Here is an 18555-nt window from a genome sequence, read left to right as displayed (position 1 = left end):
CAGCAAGGGAAAAAAGTCCCTAGCCTACAAGGAAAGACAGATCAGGTTTGCAGCAGACCTATCCACAGAAACTTGGCAGGCCAGAAAGGAGTGTCAGGATATATTCAATGTGCTGAATGAGAAAAATATGCAGCCAAGAATTCTTTATTCAGCAAGGCTGTCATTCAAAATAGGAGAGATAAAAAGTTTCCCCCAAAAAAATTAAAGGAATTTGTGACCACTAAACTAGCCTTGCAAGAAATTTTAAGGGGGACTCTCTGAGGGGAGAAAAGATGAATATATATATATATACATGTGTATATATACATGTGTATATATACATATACATATACCAAAAGCAACAAAGATTATAAGGGACCAGAGAGCACCACCAGAAACTCCAACTACAAGCATCATAATGGCAATAAAGTCATATCTTTCAGGACTAACTCTAAATGTCAATGGGCTCAATGCTCTAATCAAAAGACATAGGGTAACAGAATGGATAAGAAAACAAGATCCATATATATGCTATCTACAAGAGACCCACTTTAGACCTAACGACACCTTCAGATTGAAAATAAGGGGATGGAGAACCATCTATCATGGTAATGGTCAACAGAAGAAAGCCAGAGTAGCCATACTTATATCAGACAATCTGGGCTTTAAAATAAAGACCGTATCAAGAGATGAAGAAAGGCATTATATCATAATCAAGGGGTCTATCCACCAAGAAGACCTAACAATTGTAAACATTTATACGCCAAATGTGAGAGCACTCAAATATATAAATCAATTAATCACAAACATAAAGAAACTCCTCCATAGTAATACCATAATAGTAGGAGACATCAAAACCCCACACATAGCAATGGGCAGATCATCTACTCAAAAAATCATCAAGGAAACAATGGCTTTGAATGGCACCCTGGACCACATAGACTTAACAGATATATTCAGAACATTTCATCCTAGAGCAGCAGAATATACATTCTTCTCCAGAGCACATGGAATGTTCTCCAGAATAGAGCATATACTGGGATACAAATCAGCCCTAAGTAAGTACAAAAAGATCAAGATCATACCGTGCATATTTTCAGATCACAATGCTATGAAACTTGAAATCAGCCACAAGAAAAAATTTGGAAAGGTAACAAATACTTGGAGACTGAAGAACATCCTACTAAAGAATGAATGGGCTAACCAAGCAGTTAAAGGGGAAATTAAAAAGTATATGGAAGTCAATGAAAATGATAACACCACAACCCAAAACCTCTGGGACGCAGAAAAGGTGGTCATAACAGGAAAGTATATAGCAATCCAGGCCTTCCTAATGAAGAAAGAAAGATCTCAGATACACAACCTAACCTTACACCTTAAGGAGCTGGAAAAAGAACAGCAAATAAAACCCCAAACCAGCAGAACACAGGAAATAATACAGATTACAGCAGAAATTAATGCTAATCAAAACCCCAAAAAATAGTAGAACAGATTAATAAAACCAGAAGCTGGTTCTTTGAAAGACTGAAAAAAATTGATAAACCACTAGCCAGTTTGATCAAAAAGAAAAAGGAAAGGACCCAAATAAATAAAATCAAGAATGAAAGAGGAGAGATTATAACCAACACAGCAGCAGAAATAAAAACAATAATAAGAGAATATTATGAGCAATTATATGCCAATAAAATGGGCAATCTGGAAGAAATGGACAAATTCCTAGAAACATATACACTACCAAAACTGAAACAGGAAGAAATAGAAAATTTGAACAGACCCATAACCAGTAAGGGAATTGAATTAGTAATCGAAGATCTGCCAAAACACAAGAGTCCAGGGCCAGATGGCTTTCCAGGGGAATTCTACCAAATATTTAAGAAAAAGTTAACACCTATTCTCTTGAAGCTGTTCCAAAAAATAGAAATGGAAAAAAAAAAAACTTCCAAATTCTTTCTATGAAGCCAGCATCAACTTGATTCCAAAACCAGAGACCCCACTAAAAAAGAGAATTATAGACCAATTTCCCTGATGAACATGGATGCAAAAATCCTCAACCAGATATTAGCCAACCAGATCCAACAATACCTTAAAAAAATTATTTACCACAACCAAGCGTGATTTATACCTGGGATGCAGGGCTGGTTCAATATCACAAAACAATTAACATGATTCATCACATCAATAAAAGAAAGGACAAGAACCATATGATCCTCTCAATAGATGCAGAGAAAGCATTTGACAAAATACAGCATCCTTTCTTGGTAAAAACCCTCAAGAAAGTAGGGATAGAAGGATCATACCTCAAGATCATAAAAGCCATATATGAACGACCCAACATTAATATCATCCTCAATGGGGAAAAACTGAGAGTTTTCCCCCTAAGGAAAGCCAGGGATGTCCACTCTCGCCACTGTTATTTAACATAGTATTTGAAGTCTTAGCCTCTGCAATCAGACTACGCAAAGAAATAAAAGGCATCCAAATCAGCCACTAGGAGGTAAAACTTACACTCTTCGCAGATGACATGATACTCTATATGGAAAACCCAAAAGATTCCACCAAAAAACTGCAAATGGATTAATGAATTCAGCAAAGTTGCAGGATATAAATCAATGCACAGAAATTGGTTGCATTCCTATACACCAACAATGAAGCATCAGAAAGAGAAATCAAGGAATCGATCCCATTTACAGTTGCACCAAAAACCATAAAATACCTAGGAATAAATCTAACCAAAGAGGTGAAAAATCTATACGCTGAAACCATAGGAACCTTATGAGAGAAATTGAAGAAGACACAAAAAAATGGAAAAAAAAAATTCCATGCTCCTGGATAGAAACAACAAATATTGTTAAAATGTCGATACTACCCAAAGAAATCTACATATTTAATGAAGTCCCTATCAAAATAACACCAGCATTCTTCACAGAGCTAGAACAAATAATCCTAAAATTTGTATGGTTTGGGGGAACCAGAATAGACCCCGAACAGCCAAAGCAATCTTGAAAATGAAAAGCAAAGCAGAAGGCATCACAATCCCACACTTCAAGCTATACTACAAAGCTGTAACCATCATGACAGTATGGTACTGGCATAAGAATAGGCTTTCAGATCAATGGAACAGAACAAGAATCCAGAAATGGACCCTCAAATGTATGGCCAACTAATCTTTGACAAAGCAGGAAAGAATATCCAATGGAATAAAGACAATCTCTTCAGTAAGTGGTGCTGGGAAAACTGGACAGTGACATGCAGAAGAATGAACCTGGTCCACTTTCTTACACTATACACAAAAATGAACTCAAAATGGATGAAACACCTAAATGTAATACAGGAAGCCATCAAAATCCTCAAGGAGAAAGCAGGCAAAAACCTCTTTGATCTTGACCACAGCAACTTCTTACTCAACACGTCTCTGGAGGCAAGGGAAACAAAAGCAAAAATGAACTACTGGGACCTTATCAAAATAAAAAGCTTCTGCACAGTGAAGGAAACAATCAGCAAAACTAAAAGGCAATGGACAGATCGGGAGAAGATATTTTCAAATGACATATCAGGTAAAGGGTTAGTATCCAAAATCTATAAAGAACTTATCAAACTCAACACCCAAAAAACAAGTAATGTAGTGAAGAAATGGGCAAACGACATGAATAGACACTTCTCCAAGGAAAATATCCAGATGGCCAACAACACATGAGAAACTGCTCAACATCACTCATTATCAGGGAAAAAGAAATCAAAACTACAGTGAGATACCTGTAGAATGGCACCTGTGTCACACCTGTCAGAATGTCTAACATTAACAACTCAGGCAACAACAGATGTTGGCGAGGATGTGGAGAAAGAGGATCTATTTTGCATTGTTGGTGGGAAATGCAAGCTGGTGAAGCCACTCTGGAAAACAGGATGGAGGTTCCTCAAAAAAAATAAAAATAGCACTACCCTAAGACCCAGAAATTGCACTACCAGGCATTTATCCAAGGGATACAGGTGTGCTGTTTCAAAGGGACACACGCACCCCCATGTTTATGGCAACACTATCAACAATAGTTAAAGTATGGAAAGAGCCCAAATGTCCATCGATGGATGAATGGATAAAGAAGAAGTGGTATATATATACAATGGAGTATTACTCGGCAATCAAAAAGAATGAAATCTTGCCATTTGCAACTACGTGGATGGAACTGGAGGGTATTATGCTAAGTGACATTAGTCAGAGAAAGTCAAAAATCATATGACTTCACTCATATGAGGACTTTAAGAGACAAAACAGATGAATAAGGGAAGAGAAACAAAAATAATCTAAAAACAGGGAGGGGGAAAAACAGAAGAGACTCATAAATATGGACAACAAACTGAGGGTTATGGGAGAGGTTGTTGGAGGGGGGATGGGCTAAATGGGTAAGTGGCGCTAAGGAATCTACTCCTGAAATCATTGTTGCACTATATGCTAACTAATTTGGATGTAAATTAAAAAAAAATAAAACAAGTTAATAAAAAAAGAAATAAATAAAAAGAGAAATAAAATAATAGTTAAGTCAAAAAAATAAATGTATAGGTACTACAGGTAAAATCTGGCTTGCTTCCTAGCCTCAGGACTGCAAATAATAAGAGGCTTATAAAAGTCCAATCTTATATTACTCATGAAAATTTCTATCAAAGGAAACTTCAGAAGACCATATGGCAAATTAACACACTTGCTGCACCTATGTAAATAATCAGGTCAAATCTAATGAGGCAAATCGTATTTTCTGATGAAGATAATCTTTCTTTGAGATTGTTTTTGGTCAAAGGAAGGTAGAATTGTAATAAAGAAATCAGGCCTATCTGATAGAAATTTAACTGACTCCCCCATATCCCCTGAGAAAAACCAGTTTTGTCTCCATTTGCAATTCACGTCACCATTCTTTTACCCTATAAAAATGTTTGCTTTTTTGACTTTTCTGTTGAGCCAGTTATAATATATGCTTGGTTTATTCATATCATGGGAGTAAAATAAAACTTTAACGTATGTTTATTTTTATCTATAAGAAAGTCATTTTTTTTACTTTGTTATCTTTTAACAGTATATTTAACTTTTGAATACATTTCTAAGGTTAGACCACAGATTCAATATGTTATATGAAGGAACTTTATGATTTAAAAAGGATTTATAAGAAGTGTTTGACTTGCATTCACATCCATTTTCCACTATGATTCCTCTAGCAAACAAGTCTAGAGAATCAGAAGCTGTGAAGAGGAATTAAGAAATGACTTTGGCTATCACATGCTAGTAAAACAAGACAAACTTTTATGGAAGCCATTTCTTGAAAATTTGCAGGATGCAATTTATCCCCTAACCAAATCATGTTTTACTCTCTTTATGCCTCATTTCCACTTTTCCTGGTTGTGTATGGATATTTTAAAACTAATGTTTCTTCTCATTAGCATAGAGAAAATTATTATATTGTCTACTTTAGTTATATGAAACTAAATAAACTTTCATTACCTTTTGGTTTGCAAAAGAAGACTTATTATAGTTGTTGGTATTTGGTAAGGCTGCGTATTTTCTTAGGTCCCTCTGCATGGATTGTGTGTATGTTAGTGTGTGTGTGTAAAGTGTTGAAGATTCTTGATCTCATTCCTATCGCTGTGGCTATTGACTCCTAGTATGAGCTATTTAGAAGACAGGAAAAGACAAGGAAATAAATGGTAGTTGATTCCATAACCTGAAGTGCAGTTATAAACTCCAGGTGTTTCTATAAAATGTGGGTTGTTATCGCCTACTTTCATTAAGTCTATTGTTCATCTATTACCCATGTATCCTGACAGTACTAAATTTTACAGATTAAAGTATCTATGTAGAATTTGTTTTATAAATTTATTTTTATTTTTTGTTTCAAGTTTTTATTTAAATTATAGTTAGTTAACATGTAGTGTAATATTAATTTCAGGGGTAGGATTTAGTGATTCATCACTTACATATAACACCCAGTGGTCATCCCCAAAAGTACAAGTTGTGAGATATATATATATATATATATATATATATATACACACACACACACACACACACACACACATATATATCACAATATACAAATATTTAGTATTTGTATTTGTCGTCTTTCCTTATATTGTCCACCTCTATTCCCTATATACTTATGGACATCTTTTGGTTTGGGTCACAAATAAGAAGATAATGGATCCATAATTTGGATATCAGGTAAGGGATCAGAGCTTCCATAGATGATGTACTCCTAATTTCTATTTCACTAGTAGAGGGTGAGGATTCCGCTTTCCTCTTAGGAAATTGTAATAGCTTCACTTTCCTAATAGACTATGCTATGTTAGAAAAGTTTGACTATACTGCAATCTGCATGAGAACATTATTTTTTTTAATTTTTTAAAAATTTATTTTTATTATTTTTGAGAGACAAAGAGAGAGACAAGAGCATGAGTGGGGGAGGGGCAGAGAGACAGGGAGACACAGAAGCTGAAGCAAGCTCTAGGCTCTGAGCTGTCAGCACAGAGCCTGATGTGGAGCTTGAACTCATGAACTGCAAGATCATGACCTGAGCAGAAGTCGGACACAACTGACTGAGCCACCCAGGTGCCCTGAGAACATTATTTTTTAACTTCCATTTAAACCTCTCAGAGAGTATGTGCACTTACACAGTACTAGGGTAATTTCGTCCCTCAAGAGACATCTGGCAATGTCTGGAGCCATTTTGAATTGTTATAAATAATGGAAAGTACTACTGACATTTAGCTGGTAGAGGCTTTGAAACAACCCAGGACAGCCCTGTCTACCATCAGATAATTTTCTGGCCCTAAATGTCAACAGTAACTGAGATTGAGAAACCTTGACCTTGTGTGCCAACAACGCTATCTGCCTGATATTAGACTGCTTGTATTGAAAAAAAGGACTACACTGAAAAAATACTTTCCTTACTTTCTTAGAATCAGACTATTAATATTGTCTGTAATTTAACCCAGGTATTTATATTTTCTTGTTTTAGAGCCTGGTGATAAGGAGTGGGGGAAATTATAGAAGCTTAAATAATACAAATGGAGGAAGTTTTATGAGTTTGGAAATGTGCAGTACATATAGATGTTTAGTGAATAAAATCATTGTACAAAGTTAAGCAGGTTTTACTTATCCTATGAGATCCAATATTTACATTTAATACAAACAGGAGTGATTTTTCCAGAGCTGTTAAATTGGTGACATTTTCTTTGATCTGGCAGTGTTCAGTGACAATTTTCCCTTGTAATCTAAATTATCGACCTTAAAAACCTTCAATGCGCAGAACTGGAGACTAGAAGATAGAAACTATACTAAATTAGTTATATTATTCAATCGTTGAGTAAAGCGCCTCTTTATGAAACACAAGTTTCATTAATAAAGAACTGTAATAACTAAAACAACAATAATAATAACCCCAAGAGACATTTCAAACTTTAAAAAATGGAAGGTTTGCTTTACATAGAAAAAAATAATAAAATTACTGATTACCTTGTCAAATATTATTTAAGAATAGAATTTTATGTCCCACCTGGTTATTTAGTAAATAAATATGTAGTCACCAAAGCATTATGACTTAGTATCTTGCTGTTTTTCTTATATAATAGCACTAGTTGAGGGAAATGAAAAATACACATAATTATTATCTAGTTTTGACAAGGTGCTTTAGTTACCTATTCAATTGGTGTTATGTAATTACTTAGGAGGCCATTCATCTAACATTTCTTGTGTCTTGGGTGGCAGCCCTTGTAATATGGTACCAAGTAGAATCTAATAGTAAAACAAATTTCCCAAGATTTGTAGCAGTAATCTTTAAAAGATCCCTTCAGTGATGTAGATGTTCAAGTGATAGAAATTCCTTTTGCCAAAGTGGTAGTCTTTGGGTACCAGGGAATGCTTTTCTTCCCCATTGTTTTGGTTGGCCCCATCTTGCTAACGTCTGAGAAATTCCTAAGTGGATTCTAATGAGCCTAACACCATCAAGGAAAAGGCAATTCTCTGTGGTCTCTTTGTAGTCTAGTTTGGCCTATTATGTTTTTGTGATCTTGAAAGGGGTCATTATCTTTGACCAATGGGGAAGGGTACCCAGGTGGACACAATTTTTATTTTAAAAAATTGCTTGATTAGACTTCTGCTTCTGAGAAGATAGAACAGATGTACTTTTTACTTTTCATTCTGTTAAGTACAACTAAGCTCTGGATATTATATATAAAACAAACAGAAGAAGACTCTTAAAAGGCAGAGAGAATAATACAGGCTAGGGATCTCAGGATGCAAGGAATGACATGATGGTGAGTGTTTTGTGTTTTCTTTGTGTTTCACATATTCCAGATTTGTTACTTAACAAGCCAGCAACTTAGAAATATCGATAAGCACAAACAAAAAAGTCCAACAAAGACTTGCTCTCTCTAGCTAAAGGACCAGGAAAAGGGCAGCCTAGGAAAATAGAAAACTTATAGGAAATAATCACCCTACTCTAGCTAAACATCACACAAAAAATTATGGCCCCACACATACTCATGTCAGACAAGGCTGATAGGGGAATTTATACATCTATTCTCAGGATGCTATAACAAGGTACCCTAATACCCCCATCAGGGTGACATCGAAGAAGGTCAAGTAAGAAGCCAAGACTTTCATCTCCACCAGCTGTAATAAGGTCCACCCTCCTCGCTTCCCTTTGTGGTGTCAGTAGACACCATGTGAGGCGTCTGGACTTCTAAACTCACCCAGCTGTGATGAGGCACCCCTCAAACTCTCCACAGAGTTGCTCTCAGAGGAAGCCTTTCACCTCTACCACGTGATAATGAGGTCACTCACACCATGGTGTCAGTGGAGAACATGGAAGGACATGGAACTCCCACCCATACAGCAGTAGAGAGGAGATCCTCATTTTGAATGTCAGTGGAAACTGAGTAGTGAACCTAGTCTTCTACCTTCAACAGGCAATATTGGGAGGATGCCCCACCACCATTTTCCTCTGATAGAACAATGTCAAAATAAATCCAGCTAAAGTGAAAGGTTTAAATAAGAACATAATAGAAAAAATGTCCAGATTTAAATTGGAAACTACTAGTTATAGCCAAAACTGGGCAAATCTTAACTAAATGAAAGAATACAATCAATAGATATCAATATTAAGATGATAGAGATGTTAGAATTATCAGACAATGGTTTAAATAGCCATGATACAAAAGGCTTCGGCAAACTATTATGAACACACTTGAATCAAATGAAAAAAAAAATAGGAAGCTTTAGCAAAGAACAGTGTGAGCAAAGAATTAGAAAATATAAAGAAGAATCAAATTTAAATTTTAGAACTGAAAAAATACAATAACCAAAATAAGAAGCCCAGTGGTTGGCCTCAAGAGCAGAATGGAGGGGACAGAGCAAAGAATCAGTGAAATGGAAATAAAACAAGAAAAATAACCAATTATGAACAATACAGGGCAAATAGACTGGAAAAAATTAACAGAGCTTGTGGGACCTGAGGGACTAAAACAAAGGATGTAACATTTATGTCACTGGAGTTCCAAGAAGAGAGGAAAATAAAGACAGGACTGAAAATGTGCTCAATGTCTAAGAAAATGTCTCAGAAATGGAATATGACATCAACGTACAGATTCAAGAAGTTGAATGATCTCACAAGTCTCTATGTCTGAAGAGGTTGTCAGGCTTACAGCAGAACTTAATTTTAATGTTTGCATGCAAGTTTGAATGTTATCATTGTCAATGAAAACTGTCATTTGTTTTCCTTGAAATGATAGCCTTAAACTTAAGACACTCTTAAATACAGAGAACAAACTGAGGGTTGATGGAGGGAGGTGGTTGGGGGATGGGCTAAATGGGTGATGGGCAGTAAGAAGGACACTTGTTGTAATAAGCACTGGGTGTTGTATGTAAGTGATGAATCACTGAATTCTACTCCTAAAACCAATACTATACTGTAAGTTAACAAACTAGAATTTAAATTAAAAAAAGAAGTTGAATGAACTCCAAACATGATAAACATAAAAAAAGAAATCCATACCAAGACATTATATTTAAACTCCTAAAAACTAAACACAAAGATAAAATTTTGAAAGTCAGTCAGCGCAAGACAAATATCATATGATTTTACTCATATCTGGAATTTAAGAAACAAAACCAATGAACATAAGAGAAGGGAAGGAAAAATAAAATAAAAACAGAGAGGGAGGCAAACCATAAGATAATCTTAAATACAGAGAACAAACTGAGGGTTGCTAGAGGGGTGGCATTTAGGTGGATGGGCTAAATGGGTGATGGGCATTAAGGAGGGCATTTGTTGGGATGCACCCTGGGTGTTATATGTAAGTGATGAATCACTAAATTCTACTCCTGAAACCATTACCAAATATGTTAACTAACTTGTATTTAAATTTAAAAAAACAATAAAAATTAAATTAAATTAGAAATACATATATTGAACAAAGGATTTATATCCAAAATATGTAAACACACACACACACACACACACACACACACACCCTACAAATAGATTTTTTAAAAAGAGCCATCTTAATAGAAAAAATAGCAAGAAAGTCTTGAATAAAATTTTACAAAAGAAACTCCACAAAAGATAAACTCCAAATGGCCAATAAACATTTTTTTAAAATATAAAAATTTGAAAGCAGAGTAAAATGATGCATTATTTACTAGGTGAATATTACTACTTTTATTCAATCTATTGCTGGAAATTCTAGTAGTGCAATAAGGTATAAAAAGAAATAAATGGCATGCATTTTGGAAAGAAAGAAATAAAACTGTCCTTTTTTGCAAGATGGCATGATGTCTATGTAAAAAAGTCCCAAATAGCCTATAGAAAGGAATCCCTACTAAAGCTTATAAGTTCAGCAAGGTTTCAAGATATAATATAAAGATTCAAGAAGCAACTGTATTTCAGAAAAAAAGAATCAATTGTATTTCTATTAGATATCATGAAACCATGGATATCAAAACTAAAAATATGGAAACAAAAATAAAAAAACAAAGAAATAAAAATACAATGTCATTTATAATCATTAAAAAAGTTAAATGCCTAAATCTATCAAATCATGTACAAGACTAGTGTGCTAAAAACTACAGAACTCTGAAGAGATAAATCTGAAAAGAAGATGTGAATAAATGGAGAAACACACAAAACAGATTCAACACAGTAAAGATGTCATTTCTCCACAAATTTATATAAAGTTTTAATTCAATCTTATCAAAATTCCAGCAAGACTTTTTTTTACATATAAACAAGATTATTCTAAATTTATATGAAAAGGCAAAAGACCTTGAATAGCTAAAGCAATATTGGAAACAAACAAACAACAACAACAAAAACAAAGTGGGAGGAATTAGTCTGTGTGATTTCAAGATTTATTATACAGCTACAGTCATCAAGGCTGTGTGGTACTGATGGAGAGATAGACAACAGATCAACAGAACAGGAAATCTAGAAATGACCAACACAAATATATCCAATTGATTTTTTACAAAAATGTAAAAGCAAGGCAATGGAGGAAAGCTAGACTTTTCAACAAATGGTGCTGGAATAATGGGATATCCTTAAGCAAAAATAATGAAACTTGAAATAACTCTCACAATTTATATAATAAAATTAACTCAAAACAGATTAATTTAAATTTAAAATGTATAACTATAAAACTTTTTGGAAGAAAAAGCATTGAGGAAAATCTTTGGAATCCAGGACTAGGCAAAGAGTTCTTTCACTTAATACCAAAAGCATAATCCAGAAAAAGAAAAATGGATAAATCGGATTTCATCATAATTACAAGGTTTTCTCTTTGAAATACCCTGTTAAAAGGATGAAAAGCAGTCAACAAATTAAATCTACCAAAAGTGACCTTGGTAAGGACTGAAAAACCACAGTATCTTGAAGGTATGGAAGTCATATATGGCCCCCATCTAAAGAGTGGGAGAAAATATGTACAAACCACATATCTGGAAAAGAAACAGTATCAAATCAAATCAAATCAAATCATAATAATAGTATCTAGAATATTATGTAGTAATTAAAATAGTATTTCAAAGTTGTCCAGTAAGAAAACCAAGCAATAAATTAGAAAATGGGCAAAAGATATGAAGAGACTTTTCACCAAGGAGGATGTACAGATGACTAATAAGCACATAAAAACGTGTTTAACATCATTAGGGAAATGCTAATTAAAACTACAATGAGATGTTACTACATAGTTGACTAATGACTACAAAAAAAATAGTAACAACATTAAGTGCTGAGAAGGATGTAGAGAAACTTGATTCATACATCACTGATGGGAATGTAAAATGGTTCACCCACTCTGGAACAGTGGACAGTATCTTTAAAAATTAAATATGCAAATACCATATGACTCAACAATTGTATTCATGGGCATTTATGTACCATATAAATGAAGACTTACATTCCTACACATATACAAAGACATGTACATGAATGTTTATGTCCACTGTATTCACAAATGTTTATGTCCACTGTATTCACAACAGCCAAAACCTGAAAACAATGCTGATGGATAATGGTTAAACAAATTTTGTTGCATCCATACCATGGACTGTTGTTACTCAACAATAAAAAAGAAAAAAAATTATTAACATGCAACCTGGTTGAACATCCAGGACATTATGCTGAATGAAAAAAGCCAATCAGAAAAGGTTTTATACTATATGATTCTATGTATGTAACATTCTCTAAATGACATTATTACTGAAATGGAGAGCAGTTTAGCAGTTGACAAGTGTTAAGGAGGGAATGGGAGGGAAGTGGGTACTTCTATAAAAGGTCAATATGAAGGAATTTTGTGGTGATAGGACTGGTCTGCATCGTGACTATTAATGTCAGTATCCTAGTTGTGATATTGCACTACATTTCTGCAAGAGCTTACCATTAGGGAAAACTGGGTAAAGAGTACATAGGATTTGTCTGTATTACAAGCATACCTCAGAGATATTGAAGGTTTAGTCCCAGCTACCACAATGAAATGAATATTGTGATATAATGAGCCAAATGAAATTTTTGGTTTCCCAGTGGACATGAGAATTATTTTTACAGTAGTCTATTAAGTGCATAAGAGCATTATGTCTAAAAAAATATATACCTTAATTTAAAAATGCTACACTGTTAAAAAATGTTAACCCTCCCCTGAATTTCAGCAAGACATAATCACTAAACACATATCACCATAACAAAATTAATAATAATGAAAAACTTTGAAGTATTGTGAGAATTACCAAAATGTCACACAGAGACACAAAGTGATCAAATGCTGTTGGAAAAATGGTGTAGATAGACTTGCTTGATGCAGAATTGGCAAAAACCTTTATTTTTTTAAGATGCAATATCTGCAAAGCATAATAAAGTGAAGGGCAATAACATGAGGTATGCCTGTATTTCTTACAACTGCATGTGGATGTATGATTATCTCAAAAGGCTTAATTAGAAAAATGGTTTTGGGAGGAAAAGAAAAAAAAATCAGCAAACAATGACAATGTGGTGCTTGTCTATTTCTTTTGGGAATGAAATCTGAAGTATTTGCCTTTGGGAACCAAGGTTAGCTCTTGAATGGGATAAGCCAGGCTTTTCTTTACATAGCTGATATAAAATGTTTGTCTCTTTCCTGTCCTTCAAAGATAATTAGTACATGTGCAGAAGCCTAGGAAAACTGGAGTGATGGAACCCAGAAAGAGGACTGAATGACACTTCAGTGATGTGGGAAATCTTTTTTTTTTTTTTTTGCTTGCCTGTACAAGGTGAAGGATCCCTTTTTTTTAATCCTAAGTTATTTTAAAATCTATAAATCTATATAATTCACAAAAATAAATAACTTTTATTTAGGCACTAATGTTGAAAACATTGTAAAATCACAAAGAAATCAACTAATTGTGAGGTGTAATAAATATCAAACAATATTAGATAATTTTACAGGTATTTGAATTGAATCATAAAACTAACTTGTTTTCATTGTTTTAGCTTTTAAATCAAGGCAAGTTTATAAACTATCCTATATTTTGCACCCCATCTTTGCCCAAAGAAGCAAAAACCCATTTTGAAAAAAAAAACTACAAGAAAGAGATAAAAAATAAATTCAATAAACATGCTCAGCTAGTGAATATTTTATTTCAGTTACTCAGTAAACAATTAACAGTGAAATTAATCTCTTCTAATCTGTTCAAAATGAAAGAAAACATCTTACTGTTTGTTGTTTTCATAAAAACAAATAATCTTAAATAGTATTACAATGGATATAATTTTAAAAAGTCAAGTATTTTAGAAATCTATCCAGAAAAATATAACAGATTTGCTCTTATAGTTTGGCTTTATTCTTTCATATGATAGGAGAAAAACAGTACATCATACTGCTGTATAAAGGTGGGTAAACTGTACACACACACACACACACACACACACACACACACATACAATAAGGGCTCATTAAACTTCCTTTTATCTAAGGAAAGTTATAACCATTCAGGACAAGGGTCCAGGTTTGAAAATCCATTGTGCTTTCAATAAGATAAAGGATAAAGACATATGATTATTTCAATAGATGCAGAAAAACCCTTTGACAAAGTGCAACATCCATTCATGGTAAAAACCTTCAACAAAGTTTAGAGAGAACACACTTCAGTGTAACAAAAGACATATATGAAAACCCCACAGCGAACATCACAGTCAATGGGGAAAAACAGAGCTTTTCCCCTAAGGTCAGGAACAAGACAAGGATGTCCACTCTCACCACTTTTATTGAACACAGAAGTAGGAATCCTAGCCACAGAAATCAGACAACCACAACATACATACGTACATACATATATGACATCCAAATCAGTAAGGAAGAAGTAAAACTTTCACTATTTGTAGATAACATGTTAGTCTAGAAAACATGAAAGACTCCACCAAAAAACTACTGGAACTGATAAATTAATTCAGTAAAGTTGCAGAATACAAAATCAATGTGCAGATCTCTTGCATTTCTATCACTAATAATGAGGCAGCACAAAGAGAAATTAAGAAAATGATTCCATATACAATTTCACCAAAACCCATAAGATACCTAGGAATAAGCTTAACCAAAGAGGTAAAAGATCTGTACTCTGAATACTAGAGATCACTTATGAAAGAAATTGAAAAGGACACAAAGAAATGGAAAGACATTCCGTGCCCATGGGTTGAAAGAAAAAAATATTGTTGAAATGTCTATACTACCCAAATGGGCTATCTGCACATTTAATGCAATCCCTATCAAATGCCAAAAGTTTTTGTCACATAACTAGAACAAAGAATCCTAAAATTTATATGGAACCACAAAAGACCCCGAATTGCCAAAACAGTTTTGGAAAAGGAAAAACAAAGCTGGAGGTATCACAGTTCTGGACTTCATGTTATATTACAAAGCTGTAGTGATGTAAACAGTATGGTACTGGCACAAAAATAGATAAATAGATCAAAAGAACAGAATAGAAAACCCAGAAATAAACCCACAATTATGTGGTCAATTAATATTTGACAAAGCAGGAAAGAATATCCAAGGGGAAAAAGACAGTCTCTCCAGCAAATGGTCAGCTACATGCAAAAGAATGAAACTGAACCACTTTCTTACACTATACACAAAAATAAAATCAAAATGGATTAAAGACATAAATGTGATACCTGAAAACATAAAAATCCTGGAAGAGAATATGGGCAATAATGTTCCTGATGGTGTTAGTCATAGCAATATTTTTCTAGATATATCTCCTGAGGCAAGAGGAAATAAAAGCAAAAATAAATTACTGGGACTACATCAAAATAAAAAGCTTCTGTACTGTGAAGAAAACAATCAACAAAACTAAAATGCAATCTGTGGAATAGGAGAAGATATTTGCAAATGGTATATTTGATACAGGATTATTATCCAAAATATATAAAGAACTTATAATACTAAACACCCAATAAGCAAATATTCCATTTAAGAAATGGGATGATTACATGAAGAGAAATTTTTCCAAAGAAGACATTCAAATGGCCAACAGAAGCATAAATGGATGCTGAACATTGGGGTGCCTGGGTGGCTCAGTTGGTTAAGCACCCAACTCTTGATTTTAGCTCAGGTCATGATCTCACAGTTCATGTGACTGAGCTACCCATCGTGCTCTTTGTTGACAGTGTGAGGCCTACTTGGGATTCTCTCTCTCCCATTCTCTGCCCCTCTCTCGCTTGCGTGGATTTTCTCTCTCTCTCTCTCTCTCTCTCTCTCTCTCTGTCAAAATAAACTTTAAAAAACTGTTTAAAAAAGATGTGAAGGGGCGCCTGGGTGGCTCAGTCGGTTAAGCATCCGACTTCAGCTCAGGTCACGATCTCGCAGTCCGCGAGTTCGAGCCCCGCGTCGGGCTCTGGGCTGATGGCTCAGAGCCTGGAGCCTGCTTCCGACTCTGTGTCTCCCTCTCTCTCTGCCACTACCCCGTTCATGCTCTGTCTCTCTCTGTCTCAAAAATAAATAAATGTTAAAAAAAAATAAAAAAGATGTGAATATCAGTCATCATCAGGGAAATGCAAATCAAAACTTCAATGAGATATCACGTCACACCTGTCAGAATGGCTAAAATCAAAAACACAAGGGAAAAAAAACCCCCACAAGAAACAACAAGTGTTGGTGTGGATGTGGAGAGAAAGGAACCCCCTTGCAATGGAGGTTCCTCAAAAAGTTAAAAATAAAACTATCCTATGAACCAGTAATAGTCCTACTGAGTATTTACCCCCAAGATACAAAAAAAGAAAAACTAATTCAAAGGGATGCATGCACCCCTATGTCTATAGCAGTATTATTTACAATATCCAAATTATGGAAGCAGCCCAAGTGGCCATCAATCAATGAATGGATAAAGAAGATGTGATATATATACAATGGAATGTTACATGGCCATAAAAAGAATGAAATCTTGCCATTTGCAACAACATGGATGGAGCTAAAGAACATTATGCTAAGTGAAATAAGTCATGAGACAAAGACAAATAACCATAAAGTTTCACTCATATGTGGAATTTTGGAAACAAAACAAAAGAGCATAGGGAAAAAATAAAGAGAGAGGCAAACCAAGAAACAGACTCAACCATAGAGAGGCAACTTCTTGGTTACTAGAGGGGAGGTGAATCAGGGGGATGGATAAAATAGGTGATGGAGATTAAGGAGTACACTTCTCATGATGAGTGCTGGGTGTTGTATGGGATGGTTGAATCACTATATTGTACACCTGAAACTAATATAATACTGAATGTTAAATATTCTGGTATTAAAATGAAAATATACAATTAGGCTCAAGGAGAATTTAGAACAAATTGCTAGATGATAGACTCATAATAAATTAAGGACATATAGGAATATATATGGATGCCCTTAATATTTTGAGGTTGATATTATGGATAGCATCATCCTACTACAACCATATATATCTTGATGGTCTTGTCAAGAATAGCATGATTGAGACAGAAAGAGAGAGAGTAAGAGCAAGAGTGAGAGTGACAGCAAGCATGAGAGCAAGAGTGAGAGCAAGAGTGTGCACAGGCAGAGGTAAAAAGAGAGAGAGAGCACCCAAGTGCAAACACAGCCGCATTAGCAAGGGTAATAATAAATTTTGTAGGGCCTATAAATATGACAAGGAAATTGACTTTATGTACAAAATTAAAAAAAACACTAAAATTGTTTTAATGGTTAAGAATATTAGTGGAAAGTTATGTATAATGTATGTGTGATCCATGAGTCTGGGGCAAGTCAGAAATAGAACAAACAACATTCTGGACAGTGAGTTGTTGCTTTCTTTAGAACAAAGAATGTGCTTCTTGTACAGCTAAATTCAGAACTTCTGATTTGAGAGATAGAGGAATCCATGATATCCTTTGCCAAACTTGTCAACTATATACTCTGTTAAAGGGAAGGAGAAAACCAAAGAGCCTCATGAGCTAAAGGTATTGTCATAAAGGCCAGTAAAAAACAAGGTACCACTTATTAGCAGACACCCAAATGAGTGATGGGTTAGGTCTTATGGTCCTCACCTTGCAAGAAAAAAAAAAAAAAAACAAAGATAAGGCATGCACTCAAAGACAAAAAAAATGAGATAACCACTAGACAATACACTCTTTGCAGACACATATCCATAGCTTAGTCATTTTGGGTTTCCCAGAACACCTGATGAACTGCTTTACACAAAACAGGTAATCAATAAATATGTTTTGTCTTTCTTCCGTTGAATAATAGTAGAAAAATAGGCTGTCATATGAAGACTTACTATTAAGGTATGGTGATTCTTTTACTTTCATCCGTATACTCTCCATTCCAAAACAAACAAAAAACAAATAATGGGAACACGTATATGTAGAACTCTTACTCCTTTCTTCTCTTTACACATACCCCCTCTACAATGACAAAAAGATGAAAAAAAATGAGGGTGCACATTGGTGATTTAGTCAGTTAAGGGTTCAACTTTTGATTTTGGCTCAGGTAATGATCTCATGGCTCATGAGTTTGGGCCTCACAGTGCAGAGCCTGCTTGGGATTCTCTCTTTCCCTCTT

The 18555-nt window shown here is 34.5% G+C and overlaps 1 protein-coding gene across 3 annotated transcripts in view; it reads right to left on the bottom strand.

The window, feature by feature from the left end:
- Window positions 1-18555, bottom strand: part of IL1RAPL2 (interleukin 1 receptor accessory protein like 2) — a 1155228-nt gene that overhangs the window by 107166 nt on the left and 1029507 nt on the right. The window lies entirely within an intron of this gene.

Source organism: Acinonyx jubatus, chromosome X (assembly GCF_027475565.1).
Source record: "Acinonyx jubatus isolate Ajub_Pintada_27869175 chromosome X, VMU_Ajub_asm_v1.0, whole genome shotgun sequence".
In the NCBI taxonomy this organism is placed as follows: domain Eukaryota; kingdom Metazoa; phylum Chordata; class Mammalia; order Carnivora; family Felidae; genus Acinonyx; species Acinonyx jubatus.
Note: the sequence above shows the minus strand (reverse complement) of the source record. Positions and strands in the feature narration are given on the sequence as shown.